We start from the raw sequence: 10,434 nt of genomic DNA on the forward strand, positions 1-10,434 counted from the left end.
CCCCCCCCCCCCCAACCCTTCCACTCATTTCCCCATCGTCTCGACACATTAACTGACTCTTGATCAACGGGGTGTGTTTGAAGCAGACAGCTTTTATTGCCATTACAAAAGTCCATGAGTCAGTCTCATGTGTGTATGTGTGGCTGTCTGCGTCTGTTTATGTTAAGAGATGTAGTGCAAATGCCATATGTGATATAACAGAGTGTACGTTGATTTCACAAACAAAGAACTTTAATGAACACTTAAGTTTCAGCTTGTCTAAACCTCAATGTTTTGCTGAGGAATTATAGTTTTTTTTTCTAAATCTTGGTAAAGTTGGGTTTACCTGATGCATGAACAGAGCTCGGATTGTACCAAAACCTCCTGGAAGCATGCAGGACAACCCAAACACACAACCTCAGACGCCAGTCCTTTCACATCTAACAACCAGGTCACACCTAATGAAGCAGTCAGTATAGATGTGTACCAGATAGCGCTAAATAAACAATATAAATGTTAAAAGTTGTCTTAGAGTACCAGTGTTGATTGTATCGTGTGTTTTAGCTCGGGATAAAAGTTGGATATTGTTTTCTGTGGTCTGTGTGTGAGAGAGCTTTCTAAAATCTGAGAAAACAACCCTGATGATGTCACAATGATGTCATCAGGGTTGGCTTGGCATGGAGGCTACATTTGCAGACTGGAGGTGCGGAGTTTGAACATGAACCAGACGAGGGTGTTCACCAGGAAGGGAGGATCTAATCAAAGACACTATCAAGTTGCATTATGGGAAGTAGAGGTTCCAGTGCTTTTGGAACTCCACACATTTGGGGAGTAAAAGTTGGAAAATTAATACTTCTTTTCTTTTTTGTCAATGTTGAGTCCCTCATTTTTAATGAAGTCCAATCTTAGATTGCTGGAGTACCACTTTAATGAAGTTTTTTTTTTTATTAACCCTTGTGTTTCCAAAAATCAACACTTTTGTTAAAGCTTATTATCAGTGTTTTTTTAACTTACGATTCTGTCCCATTTTTAAACACTTTTGCCGTTTTTCTTTCAATGTTTGTCACTTTTTTAAAAACTTTTTCAACACTACGTAACACTAACTTATTAGCTTTAGTTTTACAGTTATTTTTTTAATTATTGGTCAATAAACCTCATTTAGAGGAAATTATGTTTGAGTTAGAAAAGCAGAAATTAAGAATTATTTAGACTAAAATTAAAGGAAAGTATGTAAATGGTTAATCACAGACTGGACTGACCACTTTTACTCAACAGTTTTTCAAAACCACTTCAATTTATTCTCCAAATGCCATAAAATTGAATAAGACACCCCAAATTAATGAAAGTAGAGATTTGTGATTGCCAAAGAGTGTCGTGTGGCATCAATAATGTTATTTTGGGTAATTACAATTGGGTAGCTAAAAAGAAACCTGATATAAAAAAGGGGTCAATTTAACCCGAAGACAACATTAGGGTTAAGATAATTTTTTTAGGCTTTTCCGCCTTTATTTGACAGGACAGCTAGGTGAGAAAGGGGAGAGAAAGGGGGAAGGCATGCAAGAACTCGTCACAGGTTGGATTTGAACCCTGGATATTTTACCTGAACATCAGTTCTTGCACGATGACCCAAACCAGGATGTGAGTAGACAATATATTTATATATGCAAACAAACCCAAGAAATTAAAGATTGGAATGTTAGGCAAGGGTCAAAGGTGAGGCCAACAATGTTAAGGGTCTGAGCTTGTCACATTTCAGAAGGATTTGTATAGTCAAGAAGCCTTTGCCATTGCTTTCTTTAGATGTTCATGTTTCTGTCAGCCCCCCAAAAAAACTCTTACAGTACATGAGGCCATAATTTTAACTCTTTAATTTTGATTATCTGGCTGTTTGAATCCAACAGTCACTCATGGGGGAGAAAAGGACATAACACCATTGTATTATTCAGATAATGTACATCTAATTTCAGCTGGTATCCTTAGGAATCATGTCCATATGGATGATTGTGCCTTTTTAACCTTGTATCTCCAATGGCAAAGTAATGAGGTGGAAGGGACAATCAATATTTTCACCAAGATTCACCAAGTGTTTTTTTTTTCACTTCAATTTGCAATAACCATATTACCAGCCTAATCACGCCATAGCTGTCATGCGCTCATATTTTAGGAAGCGAGAATTTTTATAAAGTTAGCAGAAACTCTGGTAGTGGATTTTATCTAGGGGTTTGCAGCATCGTCCAATATTGATGTACTTGTGTGACAAAACGTTTTTTCATTTTGGTCCAAAGCACAACATCGATTAAAAAGATGGTCCTCTTTAAGGACGACCAACCTTTTGTGGCTGTGCAAGTTTTGACTGTTGTCTCCTAGAAGCAAAGCTGAAAGTAACGTTGACAATACTCACATGAACATCTGTACTGCTGTTTGTGCCTTTCCTAATTCCATGGTGAACCACAGTTATTGAATTAGTTATGTTTTCCAGATTCTTGTCATTTATGGAACATGCTACCTGGTATTTTCCAGTTTTCAGCCCGGTTTTGCAAATGCTAAGCTAGCTACTAGCATTTGGCTGTTACATTCCCAGTGTTAGCAAACGCTAGCTAGTCTGTCAACATGGATATTTGCAAACCTCCAAGCACAAACGTCACATTTTAAATCCTACCTGTTGCCTTTCACTGTCCACTTATTAAACTGCTGTCCATCCCTTGACATGCCATTTTATTTATCCTCATTCTTTTTCTATTTTTAGTCCCCCAACAACTACTCGTACCTGCTCGCTTAGCGCTCCCTCTTCTATGTCAACATTCTAACATTCTCCAGCCTGTAAGTCTTCTAAAATGTTATCTGGCATTGAGGAAATTTAGAAAAGCACAACAGCTGCTACATATAGAAAATCCCCCCAAAATAGTTTACTTTTATTAATTAATTAATTTATTTTTTTACCATCAAATTTGGCGCACCCATTGTGGTTGGCCGCATACCCAATAGTACATTGCACATACCCAGTTTTTGCACCACTGCTGACCGGACTCATGTACTCAAGCATTTAGGAAATAGGACTCGGGAGTTGGATTAAGTTTCTGACAACGTTTATGTGTAATAGGCAGTGACCGAGTACTCGAGTCCAGGACTCAGACTCGACTCTGGCTCTTCTTTAGTGACTCAAACTTCAACACTGAGGATCCCCGACTTGACTTGACACTCGACTACAACACTGCCCCCAGCACTGTCAGATCATTCTTAAGTGGATAAAGGGAAAATTGTAATGCTATGAGTACTGTATGAGGCCTTTACCTTAGTAACACTATCATGCATAATCAATAAAAAGCTTCATTGTATCATTTTTTACTCTGATAGAATTTACTGTGCACATGTAAAAAAAAAAAAAAACACGGAGGTGGATAATGGTGTTATTCAGAGTCTGTGCCCTTTTAGAGTCACATTGCAGCAGGTACATGAACCTTTTTCCTCTGTTACTTATTGTGGGAACAGGCAGCAAAAGGTCAAATATTTTTATAAATTGTGCTCACAAAGAGCAGCATCTGTAGCATGCGCGCACACACATATTCACCCATATTTCCTGTATGACTTTGAGGGTCTTTGAACAGATGTGGTAAGACCGAGCATGCCTAGATCCCCCCCCTGACCTGAACGTGCACTTCCTGCTCCGAAAGCTAACACCCAGAGAGAACAATCATAGTCTGTACCCTCTGAACACATGCACACACTCAGTGTGCAAAGGGCCGGCATGTAGGCCATAAATACACATAAAAAACACATAGTCACATATACTTTTAGAAATGGACTTGTAGACATGAGAGATACACACACACACACACACACACACAAAGACAAAGCATTTAGTATGTGTTGTTTTAAAATGAGTAGAAAGTGAGAGTGTTAGGCGGTTTTCAAGGCATCTCCACCTTATGTGTTTCATTGTATTTGTACCAAAAGACTTGATTAACTCCTTTCATTTCTGGAATTTTTAGAACTTCTGTGATGCCTAACATGTCACACAACAACACTCAAATACAAAAATGTTGCATATATTTTGAAAGGTTGAAAGTGTTATCTTGTATAATCTGTTTAGTGTGGTACAGCAGCTGAATTGTGACAATTCAATCCCATTCTCAGCTGGGAAAGGCCGAGGACTTTCTCTAACTGAATGTGAGACATTAAGAAAATATAAGCTGAGATGCCCAAGCTAGAGAGACGGAGCAGACAAAGAGAGAAAATTTAGTTTTTTTAACCGTACAGAAGAAATATGAGAAATACATAAGAAAAAAAAAGACCATGACACATGCCCTGCATTAGATAAAATATACTGAGAAGAGAGAAAGCGATGCAAATGAATTTGAACTGAATAAAGACAAAATTATCAAAGTGAATAAAGAGACAGGGCGAAACTCAGAGATGAGGAAAGAAATGGACAAAATCATTCAGCAGTAGAAAAGGACAGAGGTCATGGACTCTGTGCCAGTAAGGCAGAATGGAAAACTAGAGCCAGTTTGAATAAGTACTACAGGGGGAGGAGCAGAGAACAAAACTCACAGAAAGAAAATTAAAATACTTTTTATCTTCTCTTTTTAAAAATGTAAATAACTAAAATAAAATAATGATAAATCTGAATAAATACCCATCGGGCATATATACATCACTTAAAAACTACTATGATTATAAAATAGTAAGAAACTAATTTCCAATGTGGTTTCACTGGTAAAGGTTTGGCAAGTTAGCAAAGGAAAACTGCAAGCAGTAAAATGTGGAGTTATTACACTGAAGTTCAAGTGAAATTCAAACACATGAATCAGTTTAAATTTTAAATCGATCAGATTGGGGCTTGAAACAGACTATGACTACACTGAGGCCACAAACGGCCACTGGGGGCCGTTTCTATCCAAAACCTTTCTTTAACCTTGCAGAACAATCAACTTTGTGTCTGAAAGCTCTAACAATGTCATAAAAGTGTTCTCACGAGCAAAGGTCTTGTCCAAGGAGAAAACATCACACACAGAAAGTGCAAGTATTTCCAGCAGTAGCAACTCTTTTTTTTTTTTTATTAGAGTAAAAGAAAAAACGAGCTGGGCAGCAGCGGACTTCACAGCATGAGTGAGACCAGTAGACGTTTGAAAGCCACGCTAGCGCCTTGGCTCTCAGGATGGCGTCCGTCCACCGCTTACAGACTGGAGTATCTCAACTGTTGGATGGATTGCCTTGCAATTTGCAGATTCCCCCAGACGATGAACATCATGAGGTCAAAACAAGTCAGTGCCAAACGTCATTGAATGTGAGCATTTGTTCACTCAAGTCGGTTACGAAGACAAACTGCAGTCAAGTCAAAAGATAGGGATGAACCCCAACCACAACCAGATATGGACCGGTTTTCGGAACCCCCCCAAACCCTTTATTGTGGCCAGCCTAAGGCACACCTGTGAAATAATCATGCTGTCTAATCAGCATCTTGACATGCCATACCTGTGAGGTGGATGGTGCTCAGTAACACAGATTTGTGATCAACATTTGAGAGAAATTAGCCTTTTGTGTACATAGAAAAAGTCTTGGATCTTTGAGTTCAGCTCATGAAACATGGGGCAAAAACAAAAGTGTTGCGTTGTTAAGTGTAAAAACAAATTCTGGTACATCAGCCTTGTTTTTTAACATGCATACCGAAAGAAGCCCACTAGATCTGACACCATGGATTTACATGTAAATGTGTATCTCCACTCCTCTAGTTGGTTTTCACTAAATGAGCAGCTGTGGGTCTTTTCTGGAAAAATTTCACTAATTTTCCAACCCTCGCCAGGAGGCAGAATACCTGGTTGAGTGAGACTGCCTTCCTGGCAGAGAATGTGAGCAAATCATCCAGATGGTGGCTCCAATTCAGTTACTGGAAGGCCCTCTATGGTCTTGATTCTGGCATTGCATTCATCATCAAGGTCAAGGTTTGGTTGTTGTTCTTTTTCTCTGAGCTAGCATTGACAGGTTTCTTAAAGACTTCAAAAGGAGTAAGTTGATCATTTCCCTATCAGCATTTTAAACCCATCTCTTCATCTGTCACCCACCCACCCATTTTGTATTATTGAAGAAGCTTTCACTGTGTTTTTTGTCATATTGCGTAGTGTCCCACAGTAATTTGTCTGTCTGTCTGGGTCACTTAGTGGGGCACCCCCAGGCAATACGTACAATACAGTTGTCCGATGGTCATTGCAATCCCTCTTGACAGTTAAATACAGTTTATTTATTGTCTGGTTGGCAACTGAGCTTGCTGACGGGCTATTAACTGCCAATTAGAAAACTTGCAGGCGAGTCTGTGGCTGGCTTGCACTAGCGTGTGATCTGCTAGTTGGCCTACCACCGGTAACCTGCCACTGGCATTTGTTCCCGTCCAAACAGCATGTGCTTTTTGTAAAAAGAAAAGAAGGAAAAAAAAGATCCATCTCTCAGTCAGAAGCAATCACTAAAACAGAAGCAATCGTATAAACTGAAGAACAATGCATTGATCTGATCCAATTAAAGTGAGATGTGTCTGTTGTGATTTACCAGTCTCAAAGGAATTGTGTTGACCGACCTTCCACAACCACTTTACCAAAGTTGTAAAACCCACTATAAAACAATGCAGTGTACAGCACATTTGACAGAGACAGCTATGTTAATGACATTAACAGAGTGCAAGAGAGAATCTGATTTACAAACACTGTGCGTGTGTGTGTGTGTGTGTGACTGTGAAAGACCGACCATCATGACATCACTGTTTCCACAGGAAATCATGTTTCCAAAACCCTGGTTTTCCACTCTGTAGCCTACCTCATACACAACTCACTTTTCTCTCTATGTCTCTCCAACACATGATACTGCATAGTGGCAGCAGTTAACTAAATCAGTTTAATTATGGCGTCCAGTATTGTTGCTGTTCCCACCAACAGAAAGGGTGAAGTCATATCGTTTTTACATTCATTACTGGTGATGTAACGGAAAATGGATATTACAAATTGGGTCTTATTTTCATTGTTTTGGCCACAATTACGATTAATATTACATTGTACAACGGTGAGCATTTCTTTGAGTACAACATTATCACCAGGGCTCAAAATACCATGTGCGCATGCACCGCAGTGCATGTTAGGTTTGATCTCTGCACATATAGACATATTACTTCTTAGCTCTCATTGAGCGTGACTCAGGGCTGCCAGCTGTAATGGAAAATTACAATTAACCAATGATTTTCATATAAATTATTCGTAATAAGATCTCCAATGCCTTTTAGAGTATTTGACTTCTGTATCTCACGCATTGGCCATAACCCCTGTTCTACACCACAGACGTCACGTCACCCTGGATTTCCACCAACTATGGAATGGCTGCGGATCCTTCAATACCCACCAGGTCCGGACAATTTGCCCATGTGCTGAATTGCTGCAGAGCTCTCCGACGTCCTGCAAAAACAGAAGCTCTGCTAATCTGCTCCGGAGGGCTGCAGATCCCCGGAGCTGGGACGGAGTCGGGACGCAACCGTTCCGCAGTCAGTGGAAATAGACACAGGGACTTCTATTGAAATCGATTGACTCAGCCGCCATTCCTCAGAACATCTGCAGCTGTTCTGCAGTTGGTGAAAATTAGGGGTTAGAGTGTTCCACACTGAAGCAACAGTCTACTGGTTAAGACTGGTCAGAGCATTGCAATGCATCCAGCAGCAGAGGAGCAGCCAAACTTTCTTTAAAATAAAAAAATAAATGAAAACAGTTTAAGAAATACACACACACACACACACGCCACCGAGCACTGTTGCCGCAATTTTATTTAACGTCTCATTCACTCGTTAGCAAACACCTAATATTATCATACCAAATGTTTCAAACAAACATGACTACTGTTGGGACGATGCTCGTTGAGCTCAGGATCGCACATGGGAGGGGTAGAGTATGTGCAGTGGTGGAAAGAGGTACTTCTTTAGTTCTTTCCAAGCGGATTGGTGGGCATTTTAACTGGAATTCAGCAACTACAGATGACGGATCTATTTCGCTCCTTTTTCAGAGCCCATAACTATTTGCTGTTGGGGTTCAAAACACTGTTGAAAAAAGTATTTTTGAATACAGCTACCAACCCTGTCTTTAAATCTAAACAATACAGCAACTAGATAAAGATCCTGTTGATTAAGCAATTACAAACTGTCTTAATCTATGTCAGGACTTGAACAAGGAGTTCAGAGAAAAAGAGGCGATGGAGGAATGTTTGTTTGAAGTAGCTGGTATGATGGAGATAATGATACATACAGATTGGAGCCTGAGATGCTACACAAAAACACACACCTGCACAGACCCCCCTTCCATTCTTTTAGTTTGCTTGAGCTTACACATACACACGTACAAACGTCCTCCCACCACAGTGGTGTAGTTACCTGAGACATGCAATAACTCTGCAGCCACATGAGATACTGTACAAATATTTCGATTCAACCATTTGCAGTTGAAAAATCTCAGATCTCTGTGATGTGTGTGTGTGTTTGTGTGTGTGTTTGTAAATATGATACGTAAAATCAAAGTAGAGCTTAGCCAGTCCTGCAATTACTGCAGTACATAATGAATGGTTATTGTACCATAGTTGTCATAGTAATTGAATGATATCGGCTTACTGCGCTGGACTGGTGTTTTTTTAAACAGAAGCAGTGTTCTGTGATAGTAAGGCTGTGCTTGAGAGAGAGACAGAGAGAGAGAGAGAGACAGAGAGAGAGAGATAGCAGGTGGCAGCAGAAAATGAAAGGACAGAGAGGAAAGGAGGAGTGGTTGCTATCCATTCAGCTAATTATGTCGCCTCCCGACCTTGCTCCCGACCTGGAAACGGATCAAGGTTTGCCATGATGTTGATGTTCTCATCCTTAAATTTCATCTCACTGGAGGCTCCTACAAGAGCTCAGAGTGAGGAATCACAGGTGTATCCTGCTTTTTATCTGACACTCTTTTTCTGATGGGACAATAAAAGGAATGGCTAGGCTGCTGTGGAAATTGTACTACTAATAATATTGCATTGCATATTGATTGATTGCTCTCCAGCAGTTTGGGTGCTAAGTGGGGGGCCAACCCTAACCTAACACAAACACATGGATAACTTGCATGAATGGACCAACAAGACAAATGTTGTTCTTGTATTTGCACAGTCATGCCTCATTAGCCGGGTTTTCATTCCATCGTCAAGCTAATTTTAAGTAAACTTTTGAAACGTTGCATTAGGCGCGTTTCCGTCAACTGGTTTGGAGCGAATAAAGTACGCTACAGCGTAGATTCGTCAGAAGTTGGCGCTATAGACAGTGCAATGCATGGCTTTAATCCCCTAGTGTTGTTTCATGCCCTCACTGTGTAAAAAGATTAACAACACCCTTTCATTGGACAAAAGTGAAGCCAAAATATCCCTGATACAGGCACATCTGGTAATTCTGGAACTGGGTCTAAGCAGGAGTCATTGGGCCGTGGAGCCGTGGTGTCTAATGCTGCGTTACATTTACCTCGGAAGTCGGAAGACGGAACTATAATTGTTAGCAACACCAGTTGATAATGCATTACGTTTTATTTTGTGCATACAAACTGTGACGGAGAAAAAACAACAAAATGTCAAACAAAAGCACAGAAAAAAAACGCAGAACAAAAGCGACAAAAACATCGGGAAAAGGGCAGAAAAAGTTGTTTTTAATTTGATCGAGAAAAAACAAAGTTGCATAGTGGGCAGGAGGACAACACGACTAATTGAACTTAAGCTACTTGCTAAAATACTGTTTAAAGGTAATATTTGTCTGTACTGCTGTGGATATGTGCAGTAGGCAAACGTATTTAAGACACCTAAAAAAGAACTGGCTAAAGAAAAAAACAATCAATCAGTTGTACACTATACTGTACACTATACCTTGAATATTTTACCACTTTAACTTGCTGTCAGACAACATTTGTTAAAATAATTACAGGAGTTTCCCGGGACAGACAACAAAATGGGAGGGAACTGGAATATGGTTTGAAGAATGGTAGAGAGTTAGGAAAAACAGGATCATTGTATATTATGCATATTAACGGTTGTTGATACAGCCATACCTAATACATAGTTAAATTAAAAGTTGTACTGTACGTCCTGGCCTGATTACTAGCCTGCTGCAGTGTCTGCAGCTCACCTGCACATTAGCCTTAACATGACATAAGAGTCTCACACAAAGTAAAATAATGTATCTCCTGGCCTGGATGAGCATCCCTGTCAACGCAGTGGAGTGGTTGAACTGTAGTAGTAAGTCAATGTTTTTAAAGAGGGACAGTTGCTACATCTTACCAGTTCCTCTGTGTTTGCTTGGCAAAATTGCATGACGTTTTTTTTTAGGATCTCTTAGCTTGACTCAGCTTTCTTTCAGTGTCCATCCATCCATCTTCGACCGCTTATCCGGTATCGGGTCGCGGGGGCAGCAGCTCCAGCAGGGGACCCCAA

At 40.1% G+C, this 10,434-nt stretch overlaps 1 long non-coding RNA gene across 1 annotated transcript in view; it reads right to left on the reverse strand.

Moving 5' to 3' along the window:
• The window catches only part of LOC117959295, a 20,868-nt gene extending 12,572 nt beyond the window's left edge, over positions 1-8,296 (reverse strand). Inside the window, exons 1-2 of the long non-coding RNA XR_004659911.1 lie at positions 8,286-8,296; positions 48-52 (exon numbers count right to left, since the gene is read on the reverse strand). This is a non-coding gene — a long non-coding RNA (uncharacterized LOC117959295). The remainder of the gene's footprint in view (positions 1-47; positions 53-8,285) is intronic.
• Positions 8,297-10,434: the final 2,138 nt, after the last annotated feature.

This window comes from Etheostoma cragini, chromosome 16, assembly GCF_013103735.1.
Source record: "Etheostoma cragini isolate CJK2018 chromosome 16, CSU_Ecrag_1.0, whole genome shotgun sequence".
NCBI classification, from domain to species: Eukaryota; Metazoa; Chordata; class Actinopteri; order Perciformes; family Percidae; genus Etheostoma; species Etheostoma cragini.